The following is a 15,850-nucleotide window of genomic DNA, read 5'->3' as shown; positions in this document are numbered from 1 at the left end:
AGGTTTCAGTGCAGTTATTCTGGTATAATCTGGGTTTAAGTCTCAGCAAATACCAAAAATTAGATTCTGTTCCCATTCACACCCATTTTGTTCTAGTTACTCCTGAGTCATACTAGAGAAATGAAGGTCAGGTTCTACAAAAAGTCGCACTTAAAGTGTTAATTTCTTGGTTCCTCTAGATTAAGAATATGAGTCATTCACATCTACTATGTGATCCTGAAAGCACAAAACTGATACAAATTCCTGGACTAGATTACTTGTTTTTGAGATTCTTTAACATTGTTCAGTTTTTTATTCCTGATTTAATTCTGTGGGCTGGGTTTTGGTGTTTGGTTTCTTTTTTAATCTGGCCATGGTGCCAGCACTCTCAAGTGCTAATGACTTGCACTAACTGCCAATTTAAAAGGTTTTGGCTATTCCTATCAGCTGCTTTGGACACTGATTAGTGAAGTCTACTACTGCCTCATCAAATACTGTTTTTTCTGATTCTGGTTGCCAGTGGTTTCTTTCAACTTATCTTAGCCATCTTTCCCAGAATCCCTCAATTGCCCCTCTGTGACTCTTGCCAGATCTTCTCAGACTTCTACTCCTTTTTCCTATACCACCCCATAATGACATCTCCGATCATACTACTGACATGCTAATAATATGCATTACTATTGTATTGTCTTTTCCATCCTTTCCTCTGTATTCTTATCATTTTGATCCAAGCCTCCTTTTCAATAGAAACTAATTAGAAGCAATTAAGTACTTAAGTTACAAAAGGAAAAAGTTCTCTATTACAAAACATTCACCTAGCCAGATCAGTAATTTCAAGGAAATAGTGAAGTGTACTTTTATAAACAGAACTGATACTGAAATATGCCATTAATATTTAAAAAAAAAAGAAGTCCTGTCCTTCAAAACCAAATGCTATTTTCTGATAAGAAAGTTTTATGTATGCAGTGACTTGAAACCATAGACAAGAAAATCAACTTCATATACCAACAACTCAGGTCTTTTGTCTCAAAATATTCAACGGATAAAGAACCAGTAACAGTGTGAACTTCTAAGTTTCCAACAGCACACTTTCATACTGAAACATATCATTAGTCTTATTGCTGTACCTGAAGGACTGTCATATAAACTGGGCCTTATGTCACTCAGTATGCAAATGTGCCATGGAAAGCCAGTCTGACTCATCCAGCTCTCAAAGTAGTAATTTCTTCCACTGTTTTCAATGGAAAAGGTGGATCAGCTCTCTGAAAAGTTTCCTGTCTAGTTTTATTCTATACATCAATTCTACTTACATACAACTGTCTTTTATTAACAGATTTTATTGAACTCGGCAAAGATCACAGCTTTTCCTTCAGTAACTTCCTGGTGTGTAGCTACAGCAGTGTGTGTGTGTGTGTCAGTTCAGGGCTGCCTCTCAGGCACTTTTGTTTGTAAGTTAAGTCATGCGCATACCTATTTTTATTTTCGTATGCAATATGCATAAATTGTTTTAGGGCCTCAGGAACACAGTGTTGATAGGACATCCTGATCATTCAAACAAACCTGCTATTGCAGGCAACTCTGGTATACAATCCCAGGTTTATGTATTCACTAAGTCTACCTCAATAATAACAATACTACAGGTTTTTCCCACTAGTCCTACTCCTGCCATGCCAGAGCCTCACTGCCCAGAAAGTCAAAAGCCATCTCATTTTCAGAGTGATCAATTTCTTGGGCTAATAAAGCCCCAGTCATTCTTACCCAATTATTATCCTTTAGCTAAAATTAGTTATTTCTTTCTGCTGTGACCCTGAGCACTTACCCCTATAACACAAGCAGAAATAACAATGACATTCTTTAATATTTTTGGTTTTTTTCTGAATAGGTTTAAAAGAAGACAGGTTATGTCTCCTCTCCCATATGTGGTTCTTGCATCCCATGATTATCATACTCATCCCAAAAAAACCTGCTCCATTTCAATTTCTTGAACACCTTGTACATTCTCAACTGTCAGACAGCACACAGAACAACAGTATTAACACTTCTCTCTCTCTTCTGGGAAGACCTCATACAGCGCTATTACTACAGACTTCCAGGTCGTTTAGGTCTTTATGTTCATCATGCTGACACGCTCTCTAAATTATGCCTCTTAATAAGCAAATTTTCACTTCTTCCCAATGTTTATATTGAACATGCACATGTACTCATGTAGGTGTGCATGAGTCCAGTAGGACTGAATTTGGTGAACTTTCCAGTTCAACTCAATGTTCCAGACTTGCCATACGACTGTCTCTGTTCATCAGCTCTTCACCCACTTTCCAGTTTTTGAACCAGGGACCATCTTTTTTTAGTTTTACTTGTACGTTCTCATGTTACCCAGGAATTACTGCATCCGTTGCTTGTAAGTAAAGATTGATTTCCACTACCATGTTTTTCCGGTCTAGAAAATCAGGTAAGATTAACAAAATTGTTAGAAAGTCCAGGTTAACTGTTATTCATTTTTCCATTTGTTCTAGAGTCCTAAACCAAGTAATAATGAAATCTTACCACTGGATGAAATTATCTCATTAAGCGAGAAACTTGTAAGAACATTACATACCGACCTGGGGTTTTTTTAGATATGGACAAGACAAATCACCCTTTTTACAGGAAATCAGACATTTTCTTATCAGGAATTCTACACTTCCATTTGAAGCACAAACCTTTTTTTCTTGTGCATGTTTTGTCACTGCTGAGGGTAAGCCCTTGGATCCTAAATGCTCAGCACCTGTCAGCAGTTTCCACAGCATGCATATTTGTCAGGCTGCTAAACCTTAAGTATTCCAGCTTTGGTGTATCTTGCACATATCTACCTGATTTGATAAAAATGAGTATTCATGTTCCTGTGACTTTATTCCTGGGAGTATTTTTAGCAAATTATTTATATTTTCTTTCTCTTTGCAGTTCAGCTGGAGACCAGATGAGGCAAAGCAGGAAGTTTGGAATGGTATTAGGTTAACTGTTATTATAGAACAACCTCGACATAATACAGGCGTTACCTGTATTACCTTCACAGGGAAAGAAAAGGGCCTAGAAAAGGCTGACCTTTCTTTTTGTTTACAGTTAGTCATTGTCCATTGTTCTACCTTTCTCCTCATAAATTCTGGACATGCACAGAAGTCTCCACAGACATCTGTAACAAGAGAACACAGTACCATAATAGTGACCATACACTTTCAGAGATCACAGAATAGAAGCTTTTCCCTGCATGCAGTTACTAGATGCACGACTGGACCCTGAGGTCTAGCTCATAGGATGGAGAATTCAGTCCTATTTCGTTGACTCCCTTCTGCTCCATAGTAAATCACTGGGATTGCAGTGACGACTTCCGTGGAAGGCAGAGATAATGAACTGGAAAAAGCCTGGCCAATAATCTTCTCATTAATCTTCCAGCAGATGTTTTTTGTTTTCGACCTGATACACATCTCCCTGCCTATCTGCTAAAGAAAAGTTTTACTATGAAGCATTCAAATTCTACAGTAGTACATGAACAGAAAAGAAGGCAAAAGAGACAAACTCCTTTATGCCAACTTTGAGCCCTCAGAGTCAGGGCAATCTGCTACACTCTCCCTCTTCAGGACCCTTTACTGGCCCCATATTGGAAAGTCTTGACATAAGAGCATCTCCAGAGGGTCTGGTGTTCACATGTGGACACTACTCACCCAATTTGCAGATTTAACAGGCCCAAGTTTTCATTAAAAAGTTAAATCCCCTCTCAAAATACCAGTAGTAGATACAGTATGCAAGACGTCAGAAGGCCAAAACAGGGTTATTCTGCACGATTGAGACTGACTTGAAGTCAATGAAATTAATCTACTATATGGCCCTGTGTATTTTCAACTATACTTCGTGTATCATAGTAAAAAAATAAAAGAAAAATAAAAATGAGGAATTCATATACTTTCCAAGCAAAGATTTTCCTAGCCAAAGTTCCTAAACGTAGTTGATTAGTGTGAAGTAGTTAGTGTTATTAACATTTATATTTCTGCCAGAAGGGGCAAGATCTGTGGTACTTAGAAAAACACATAAAAGGTCTTATGAAAACCTAATTTGTGGAAGAAATGAGGGAGGAAGGAGCTTAGCTTTTAATCCTGTAATGAAGGACTCACTAATGAAAAATAAATTCCTTTAGAAGGCTTTCCCAGGAAATACCTTGCTTTGTAGGATTAATTTGTATAATGTCCCCATCTTTTGGGGTTTCAAAGGTCTTTGAAACTCTGTTTATCCAGTGTGTGAGTGGCTAAATAACAGGGGGGGAGTGGGGGCGGGGGGAGAGGTTAAAAGGTTCAAAAAGCTAATTTGATAGAGGAAGTCCCTTTAAGAAGGATATCTATAGAAAAGACAGGTTGCAGGCCCCAAAACAATGCTCTTTAATTTCAACCTCAGCTCCTACTTGAACTACAAGGTTTATGGAACAAATTTTTCTCTTATCTTCTGCTTCTTTTACTGTTTCTGTTCACATTTTGTCTACAAACTGCCAAGCCTACTAGCACCCAAGTTCCATGCCTGGAACCTACAAATTCTTTTACAGTTCACGTAAGAAAAGCTATTGTAAGTGACAGATACTTTCCCATATCCTGACGCTTCTCCAAGACAGTTACAGCTTCTCAGAGACCCGTTGTAGTACCCACAGCACAAGGAGCGGAACTCCCAGCTGAAGTCAGGCTATGACTTTGTGGCCTAGCACACAATACCATGCACAAGCAGCCAAGCTCAAGTTCGAGAAGCACTGCAGCGCCAATAGCCTGGACAATTTTCCCTGTTTCTCAAGAGAGTTAAATAATTGGTTATGGAGATACCACTTTGCAGAACTGCCTTGCACATACCTCCTCTGCCACACACTCTGAGGGTTCAAGCCTCATCCTGCACATCCCTACATGACCTCTATCCCAAGCTCCTGACACTGCCAGACCTCAGTTACATACCTAAAATCACTCTCTGCGTTGCAAGTCACCCCTCCGAGAACTAACGACCTCTCCAGTAAGAATGGGGAGACCTGAACTGGAAAATGCTCAGGCAGAACTCCACCCCATAATGATATTATACTGCTTCACGTTGGACCCAGGACCAGCAGGTGAGAAATCTCAGCAGTTCACTCTGCTCCCGCAAGTATAGAGCCTCGGGGAGAGGGCGGCAGCAGCTCTGCCAACAAAGGCTCCAGCCCAGGCAGCCCCCCTGGGCACCTCCTCCCCACCTTCCCCCTCACTCGCATGTGCAGTTAGTGCCTATCCCAGCTTCTCACCCCAGCCTGAAACACAACAGCGGTTAGTGCAGACCTGGAGACCAGCTCAATACGCAGCACTAAGCAGAGGCTCCCTATTTGGCTGCACAGAACCGGGGCTGTTCATGCAGACTGCTGCAATTGCACAGAGTGAAAGAACATATATTGATTGAGATAAATGGCCTTGATAGACTAGATTTCTCCCCCTTCGGCAGTTCAGGATGGAATCTAGGACAAGACATACTTCCTGATCTCACATACGCAAAGTTGTGTGACCCCACCATTTTCAGTTTCCCAGGCTGGGTAGCTGCAATACTACTTTGCAAGGAAGTCAGTGAGGTTACCTTCCTGCACTGCTCAGCATCTCCAGCTAGCTGATTTGACACTTCTTGAGTAGTATGTGGGTGCTCACAGCCCAGGAAAACCTATAGAGTGTTTCTTCTGTAAGTCCAGTTTACATCAAAAGGCACCTTGCTACTGTTTCAGCACCAAGCAGAAATGAGTTAAAAAGGAAGAATACAGCCTCCAGTGCAATGTTTCTACAGCCAGACCCGACTTCCAATTCCTGATGGGACATTTAACTGCGGCATGTACCATGACACACACACACACACAGAGATTACATCACTCTTTTGGAGGCTGCTCCTTTTGTGGCTGGAGAACTCCAATCCGTACTTCCTTCACAATCCTCACCTAGTCCTGGGAAAGAAGTTATCTGAAGAGGAAGGGACAATAAGTTTAAGTGCAAGAGAAAAAGGGAATCTATCAATTTATTAATAGCTCACCTGCAGAAAAAAAAAGTTTCCTTAGTAAATTTCCTCAGTATACACTGAGACCAAGTTCAAATTTTCCTGCCCATTTCTTCCCACAAACACATTTTAAAGAACATATAAGCATACCCCAAGAGGTATGTGAGGGTTCAGGTTTTTAAATTCACAGCCAGCATTTGAAGAAAATGGCTCTTGATGTGTCACAGGAGTCACTCACCTGATCACAGGTGGATTAAAGTTCTCCCCATGACAGAATCGTCCCCTCCATAAAGAATCACAAGTGTAATGTTTATGTAAATGTAAGTGGGTGCACTGCAGATCTCAGCACTGCATATGAAAGCATGGAGAAAATTGTGTACTGTATCTATACTGAGAGTTAAAAATAAAATAATTTGCTAGGCTTGGTATCTTGTGGAAGCATTTAGTCATTCTGGTTTCCTGAAGAGAAAGCAGAATAGCAATGAGGTGGCACACTGGGCTTCCACTTGTCTGTTGTAAGCCAATTGCTTCTGAAAGGACTGTAGGATGTGTTCAGAGAGGGATTTAGTGGGAGCTTCACGAAAGGAGCTAGAGGTGGTTAGAGATGGGTAACTAAGTTTCAGGATCCTAATAACACTATATTCACTGTAAAGTGGGTTGAAGAAAAAATAAGATTGATTCACCTAATTTTGTTTTCTTGGATTAAATTTACTTGACTCTGACCTTAAACTGATTGGTCAGTTTTGAGATTCAATTTCCCTAAGCCTGTGCATACATGACTTTTTCCAATATTAAAATTTTCTTCATAATGAAAGAGAAGAGCAATCTGAACAGAGGAAAGCCCACTAGATGCCTACAGAACAAAAAAAATCACAAGCTTTATGGAAAAAGCTTTCAGATTAAAGGAAAATACTTTAACCAGTGACAGCTTTACTACTTCTGACTGGCTGTGAAGTTTGTCTCCTTCATCTGTAGCATTGCAAAATAGACTTGTTCAAGTCACTCCTCAAGGAGCAGGCCAGTCCAGAGCTACCTTTTATCTACCCGTAGTTGCAGTTGTGGCATATGTTATGCCACGGTAATGCCCAATTCAGCATTTTACTTATGAACTGGTTATTTAAAACATTTGTAATTTGCCATTACAATTTTCCCCTGTTCGGGGTGTATCCTCCAAAGCCTCCCCCTGCAAGAAACGCAGCACACACTGTGCCCTGATGAAAGGGATCAGATATATTGATCCAAGCAAAGCTCCTTTTCCTAGCATTTTCTTTAAGAAAAATAACGTGAAGCCAGAGACTATATTAAAGATACTTATGTAGGGAAGGATTTTTGAAGCGGAAGCCTATATTGGGATTCATGAGTGCAGCCCTAGCTCTACCTCTGGCTTGTATTTTTCTACTTGTGTTTATTTTATTAGGCTAGACAGGCACTTTCTCTTTTCCGCATGCCTGGGTAATGCAATCCCCAGTGGTGTCACGCTGTCAGGAAGTATCACCCCCAAGCATCCAATGGAGTGTGGCTGTTGAGGCAGGACTTCTGCAAGAGACTAACTACAGCACAAAGAGGAGCCTAAGCTATTAGCGATCACTATCAGCTAAAATGGAATAGCTAGAGGAGAGAATGAGGAGTGGAAGAAATATAAGGCTGTTCCTGGATTAGCATTATACAGGGAGCTGTATCAGTGGTGAAAGCCTGAAATAAAATGGAAAGACAAATCCCAGAGGGACAGAGGAGAGATACAAAGGTTTCTGAGAGTCAGACTATAAAACTCTAGCTGACCTCAGACTCAAGGGAACTAAAAAAGACTGTCAAGAAGGGAGTGTCTTGGAATTAGCTATTAGGATATGACAAATCTAATCTGAAGCAAGAAAGAACTGGGGGGAAAAAAATAAAAAGGAAAAAAGGAAGCAGCTCAGCGCAGAAAAGCCTGTAAATAGTCCTCACGCTTTATGCTGCAGCTACCATCAAGATACAGTTTGGCAATGTATTTCAAAGGACATCTAGAACTGCTTAAGGTGCTTCAATTCTTTAAGTTGCTCCACTTGAAGTTTTAGGTTGTCAATATCACACATCCGAGCATATAGGTCTTGGGTGAAGGAAAATGGTAACTAAGAAACAGAAGTCTAAAATTCCATCTTGAACTAAGAATAAACATCTCTGTCAGACAGATGGATCGCAGCTCAGATGTTCAAAATATGAAAAGATTTTGAGGAAAAAAATTAGTGGGAAAGTGTGAAGCAGTAAATTGGTAAGATTTCTCTTGTTAAGACGAGCATTATCTATAACAACTGTGATACACAGCAGCATAACCAAGTAGCCCATTAACCATTGAGCAGCAAGTAGTACATGTACTAATCAAGACCAAAAAATACACTGATATTAGGGGTGGCAGCACGAGTAAAGTAGTAAAGATTCCTCTAATAGTTAGCAGGGAAATTTCTTTTTCTTTCTGAATACTTGTTTCAGTTGCATTAGTTTAGTTGCTGCTTCAGGTTACTTTTAAATAGGTTGTTATAAGGCGTTTTTCTCATAACCACAAATCAAAGACCTGCATCTATTTTGTTTACTGTCTGAATGAAAGCATATTTTGAAAATTCAGAGGGTATTTTCCCTTGTTCTTTTATTAGATGCATCAGCTTTGATACTAAATAATGTAGAGCTGGCATCTCGTCTTTTTATTTCAGTGAATACGAGCATCTTATTCTGCCTCCTAGTTTCCAGAAGTTAATGCATCCTGTATTGCAGTGGAAGCACAGAGAAAAATCCATTTTTTCTCTTCTGCTCTGCAGTGACAGCATAGATAATACATTATTGCTAAGGTTCTTCAAAACTGATAGTTGTTAAGATTTCTAGCCAAATGGCCCTGGTTCTGCAAACTGGCTCCTTTAGACCACTCAAAAAATCTTACCCTATGGGCTTGCTACAAAGCAAAATAACATATCCAGGCTCTTCTCCTAGGGACTGAACACAACTTGGATTTCTACGTCTATTTGCTTCAAGGCAAGTCTGTATTAAGCATATCATGTTAATTATCACAGCCATGTCATATCCACTACAGCTTTTAATGTCTCCATTCTCCCCCAAACAGTTTTTTAAAAATGCAAATAAGTCCTGGCTATGTCTTTCAGAAAAAAGGAAAGAGAACATTAAAAAAAGAAAAATCTCTGCTTTCATATGCGATTTTGTTCCCTGCACTTCATTAATACTACCTAAAAATTTAAAAATGCAACCAGTGAGTTGGGAGTGCTACTCAGAGGAAAAAAGCTGCTGGTCAGCAGAGCTGCCAGATAGGAAGCTGGTTTGCTGCTGGGCTTTATGTCTTCCCCTTCTCACTACTTTCTTGCCAACAGGATAAAAAGGATGGTATGTGCCTGACTTAAAGGAAACTGGTCAGGGCTGGGCGGGAGGGAAAGTACATCACCTAGAAACAGAAGGTGAAACTTTGCACTGCTGACATAAGAGGGATTCATTAGGCATACAACACAATTCTTCCAATTCTCTTTAACCCAATGCTATATTTGAAGATGCAACACTGAAGTGATTCACTAGCCATTACATCAGACACTAAAATAGCTCCTAGCGTTCAGTTGTACCACAAACTGTCTGAAAATTTAAAAGCAGCCACTGCAGCTCACCCTGCACGTGTATATAAAACACTTGGCTAATTTACTTTGGTATTAGATAGTATAAGCACCAAAATAAGCACTGCCGGCCTTACCCATTAGGATCTGCCCTTTTCACCTGGCTGAAAACCTGTTGGCATTTCTCACAGGCAGAAATGTCACCTTGGTATTTTCAGAACCATTAAGTTAGTTCATTCAGAACACATGTGCATTTTAAACATACCTTGACCAAGTCAAAAATTTCAGGAGTTGTGGCTATTTCTGTACCTTCTTTTTCTTCCCAAAATACTACAGGATTTCCACTGAAGAAAAGCACAGGTCAGAAGTGCAACATTTCCTACCACCCGAGGACTACATTTTATGGCTAGGTGAGGACAAAATTTTTTTTTCATACATAATAATTTCTACAAAAAATTGTGTCCAGAGCTGTAACACTCTGCTCAGAAGAATCTCAGGAGTGAGTATTAACACCATAGAAATGCACTATTGTTTATTCCACAGGACAAAGTGGTCACAAATAGAAGCTGGTAGTGCACCCATGCACTACCAGCTATTTGAACAGAAATGATGCAAGCATCACCAACATGTTTTATATGTAGAGGGACAAACCACTATATCCATTAAGTGCAAGTATACAACAGTTTGCTCAAGTCTTGCTTATGAAGGTACTAGGCTCTCTTCCTAACCTGCACCTTGGTGCTGAATGAACAGCACAATTCCAAAGTCTAAGGGCTGCAAAGGTATAAAGATCCCTTTTCACAGCTGAAATTACTATCTAAACCAGAACTTCTAATGTTTCTGTGCCCTAGCTTCCACACAGGGCAAATCACACTTCCTACCTTTGATAAAGTAGTTCCATGACTGGAAGTTGAAAGGCACTAAGTATTGTCATTCATCTGGTGGTTCTAGGCAGGAAAGCTTTGGGAAGGCATTTATCACAAACATTGCATATTCTCTGGATCCAGCAAACTTGAAGAGCTACGTGTAGAAGAATGAAAAAATGCACTTCTCAGTTTGAGAAACATCAGCTTCAGACTAGGTTAAATGTCATGTTACTGAAGGACCCATTTTCCACCTTTGGTCTTTCATCAGCCATGTGAATTTCACAGTTCTTCTAAATACTTTAAACAGTGGAATATAAGAATTCAGTGGGTTTAATGGACTTCAATTCAGATAAAAGCATTGTTACCAATGTTGGTATCATATCTTAGAAATAAGAGAAAGCACAATCATGTCAATCAATCTCTGCCTACAATTCAGTTTAAAACAACAGAAATAGTTTCTTCCTTCTCACAGGCACATTACTGACTGCTAGATTATACTGTCTGCATAATGAATTTAAGTAATCAGCATTATGGTATTCAGGCTATGGCTTAACTGTGATAAATAGTGCCTAAATCCTATTCATCTTGGTATATCACTCATTCTTTGGAGTACACATTACTATTTAGTCATCATTTTGTTTTGAAAGTGTCAGCAAACTTAGATAACTGAACAGTTGGTGGTGGTTTGTCGTTTTGTTTTTTTTTTTCCTCTGAGTTATATAGTGGGTCATTAACTAGTTTTAACTTGGTCTGCAATTTTTTTGTCTGCCTATTTCCAGACTGCAGACATGGTTATTTCTGCTAGGAGATGTTACTGTGAGCCCCTCCCTTATCTGGAGGGACCCACCACAATTCACATGTATTTTCCTACGGGGTACTAAGATTTCTCCTCCCAAGTAAAGCAAGCTGCTCAGCAGTACACTAGTTGTACAGTTCAGTACTATATGTCATAGAAATTTTGAGGCTAGTGGCTTTTGAAGAGGGAAAAAACTACAAAGTATCAGTGAACAGTTGTATAAAACTCCCAATAAGTCTAATCTGTAATCTGCCCAGAGCACCAAAAAGGCAGCCAGCTGAACAGATGATTCTTACGAGTTGATATGTTATTTTGACCTCTCTTTATGCTCCAAATGTTATCTCCTCAGCTTTTGCTCCTGAATGACTTCTCAAGCTCAAGGACTCCTTCAAGGTAGGACCTCTTCCCCAGCTAGCCCTTTTCTCTTTATGCTGCTCACCAAGAACTGGTTTCCAGTTACATCACTAATCACAGATCCAAACAACTAACTTCAGGTAAATTTCTCCATGTTGAGCTTTTAAGAAGTCCAGTCTGTGTACCCTTCCTGCTCTGTTTACCACCCCTATGCCTCAGCTGGAATTTCATTGTTATTACTATTAATGCTTTGCAGGGTTCTAAGTATCCGCTTATCTCTGCTCCCACTTTGCAGAACAACTTTTAACTGCAAATTGGTAATTACTTGTTTGCTTGGGATTGTGCAGTATCTGGCATGTTTTCAAGTGGTGAACTTCATGCAAGAAAGTTCAGGCTTTTATAATGTTCCTGAAGCCACAGCGATACTTCTTTAAGTAGGAAAAAACAAAGCTAGAAAGTGACTTAGTGTCTTTATCTTATCTACCACTTTTCAAACACTGTCCCATTAATAATGCATTTCCTTGCCTGGTCGTGTTCCTCCAGTTGCATGACCAATTACTGTTCTCACTGAAGTCCGTGGCAGTGTTCCAATGGAACATGTTAGTGCCTCAAGGACAGAACTTGTGTCTCTCCACTGTTTGTTTTGTTATTTCCCTGCCAAATACAAGTGAATGCCAGGTTACCTTTCAGCTAATGGAGAAACCTCAGGATTCTGGGTATACCTCTAATTCAGCCTGGGCTTAGTGTGCTATGTGTATCATATCCAGGAAAGAATTGGTCTCAAAAAGCCTAAAGGGCATTATCCCTGTTGTCTGGGCTAGACACCAGTGCATGGTTATGACTGACAAAATTTACTTCTTGACATTGGTCAAATGTCTGTGAATCAAAAACATGGCTTAAGGCCTATTGCCCACATTCAGGAAAAAGCTTAAATGCAAAAAGAAACATTTCAACACTTTACTATTTCTAAAATAGAGGAATCATGGGCATTAGTTAACCCCAAGAAGCTACTTGCACAGCTACAAAAGAGCCCACAGCACCTTTTCAAACAAGCAGATCTCTTCTCTGGTGAGACTGGGTCAAACTTCTCATACTCCTCCACATTAATGCCATTTAGAGTGTAATTCTTCATGCTGCCACCTTCTGATGTGGACAGTTACATTTCAGAACTGATTTATGAAGCAATTCATGGGAAGATATTTTTATGTATTTGTGTTATGTATATTGTATATTAACTATTATAGAAATACCACCTAATTGCAGAAGACAACTAGTATCCTCATACATAAAGCATTCTCGAATTTTGACTAGCAGTATCTTTCAATCCATTTCTGCAGTCCTTTCAACCAAATGTGAGGTTGCTCCTTCTCTGATCTTCCATTTCAGTATTTCTTACTCAGTTACGTCAGTATTAGCATCAAATGAATTGGGGCAAGCAGAGTTATTTTGTCTGTGCAACGGCTTTTAGTTTTGATGCAGAAATAACTTCTGACTCTAATACTAGTACTCCTATCCACTACACAAGATACTGTGAGGAGTCTTGAAGAATGAACACTACAGAAATTCCATCTTACAGCATCACCCTTATATAAACAGATTTGTTAAAAAAGTTATAGTATACCCCAGTTTTTGCCCTCTTCATCTTTCATTTCAGCATTCCCTTCACGTTAGAGTACTTTCAGCAGGTAGCAGTACGTAGCTATGCATTAATCACTAAGCTCTCCTGACTAAGCCAGTTCATTCTGTCTAGTAAAAGGATTCCAGCAAACATGCATACCGTTTTCTAAGAAGAAAGCCAGCCAAGAAGAGCAGCTCCAGAGGATATCAAGAAAATAAAAAGTGACAGATTGGTGTCACATAAGAGAAAGTATGGCAGGAGATACTATCATGCTTGGCTCTGTATGAAGACTCAAGAATGAGTAGGTATAAGAGAACATTCCTATTCTGCATTACAACACTAAGTATTGAGGGTAAATTGAGTAATACAAGATTACATCATTCCTGATGAGGCAGAATGCTCTCATTCTGTTCACTGCTTAGGGAAGATTTAATTTTTTTATTCTTTAATCTAATATTAAGAAACCCATAAATTTTTGAAATTGTCTGGCCATTAGGAGTTAAGCTCCAATTTCAATTAACATGCCTGGTCTTAAGGTTTAATGATGTGAACTTTCCTAAATTACAGTAGACTAGAAGTCAGGCACAAAACTTTCCTTCGAGAAAGTCAGCATTGTCTAGCATTCACACATAACTTGGAAATAGTGGGAACAGACTTCCTGAAGTCTCAACTCTTTATGTAAGTAGAAACTGTTTCTACTTACAGCAAGACTGGAGCTGGCCTACATATCATTCATTCTTGCTGCACCGCATTTTAAAAAAACAAGTAAAAATAAAATTAGCAGATCTCTACAGTTATAACCGAGTGACATTAGTGTGTAGTAGAAGAGGAAAAAGTAATCAGCTTAGTTTTGATGTCTAATTAGCCAATTGTTCTTGCATTTTTTTTCTATCTTACCATTGGAATTCCTTCTTGGCTCCTCAAAATCAGTGAGATGTTTCCATTAAATCTAGAGATACTACGCTGATATTCTGTACACGCTGTATTGTCCACAAATTAAGATTATTTTTGGACTCATGATATTTTAACAAAGAGTTTTAACTCTTTATATCTTTATTTATATCTTTATTTATTTATAAATTTATATCTTTATTTATTTATTTATATCTTTATTTAACAAAGAGTTAACAAATTAAGATTATTTTTGGACTCATGATATGTAATCTGAAGATTAAGTAAGATTAGAAGATTAATGCGTACAGTGCAAGAAAACATTCATCAGTAGCAGTAACACAACAACATGTAACTTGCAACATGAAAAAATACTTCCAAGCAACCAAATTCTGCAGAAGGCTCCACTGTCCCCAAATGTGAAGGTGTCTACATGCCCAGACGCATCCAATTCCTCCGACAAGCTCTTCATCCAACTTCAGAACCCCTGAACTCACCAGCACATAGGCCAGCCTCACTAGCCTCCCCAGGAAGCTGACAGATGGAAGTTACCACTATCTCCTGCTATGCCACAGGCTCACCATTAAGCCCTGAGCTGCCTGGACTATAGGGCTGCATCCTGCCTCCATCTGAAGGATCTTTCAAACAGCGAACAGAAGTTATTTTGAACAGTCTTCAAATATCTGGATTGGAAAAAGTCACCCAAGTTATAAAAAACAAACTGGTATCTGTTCACTTATAATAGCCTTTTCAGGAGAGCAACAATGACACACTGTCTTCTAGACTACTTCTTTTCAACGTGTTTTTGACAACACCGTCTCAACTTCAACTACAACCTTCAATCTATTTTCTTTCTTGCAGTCAGTACAACCCTCCATTTTGTGTGCAGCATACCTCCAAGGAGATGCAGGGTTATTTGCTTATTGCTGCTGATCACCTGGGCAAGAGTCCTACAAGTTTGTATTTACCCACAAATAAAGCAGGTGCCACTTCGTGCAAATCAAATATTTCCTGTTCCATAAAGCAAGCTACTTCAAGCTAGCTATATGCCTCGCCAAATACAGGATCCTAACTGTACTGCAGGCACTTGCATGAATAAAACACGTATATGCAACACAGTTAAGAACAGATATATGATGCATTCAAGTGTGATTTCAGTGCAATGTAAAAGGAACTTAAAATGTCTGTAAAGGCATTTCTCCATGGCCACACATCCGGATGCTAGCAGGCCTCATTAAGTCAAGTATTAATTCCTCAGCTTGATAACAGATGGGCTTTGGCCTCAGTAACCCCTAAATTCACAAGGACGTACTTTTTTCCCCCCCTTCTATATTATGCATTATTGTTAACCTTGGCACCATCTTGGGCCGCCACCTTCAGCTAGAATGAGAAAGCATAATGGACAAGATCGCTTTGCCCCTTGGAACTCCATTCACTTCAGAAAATTCTCTGTGTTAGAAGTACAACCAGCTACAAGAGTTTCCAAAACTCTAAAGCTATGGAATATCATACTTATTCCCTTCTCCTCCAAAAAACCTGCCCAGGGTTTCTGGGAAACATCAACACACATGTAATGCTTATTTGCTCAGCAAAACCTTAACTTCTAAGAATGAAAAGCATACTGTGAGCAATTTATTTAGTACTGTTAGGAAACTGTTAAATACATGATGGCACCACACAAAGTACATGTATTTTAGTTTTGAATGTCAAAAACACTCAGAGCTAAACTCACTAGAGAACCTGCATGTATTTTTTGCCC

Source organism: Falco rusticolus, chromosome 12 (assembly GCF_015220075.1).
Source record: "Falco rusticolus isolate bFalRus1 chromosome 12, bFalRus1.pri, whole genome shotgun sequence".
In the NCBI taxonomy this organism is placed as follows: Eukaryota; Metazoa; Chordata; class Aves; order Falconiformes; family Falconidae; genus Falco; species Falco rusticolus.
This window is presented reverse-complemented; position numbering follows the sequence as displayed.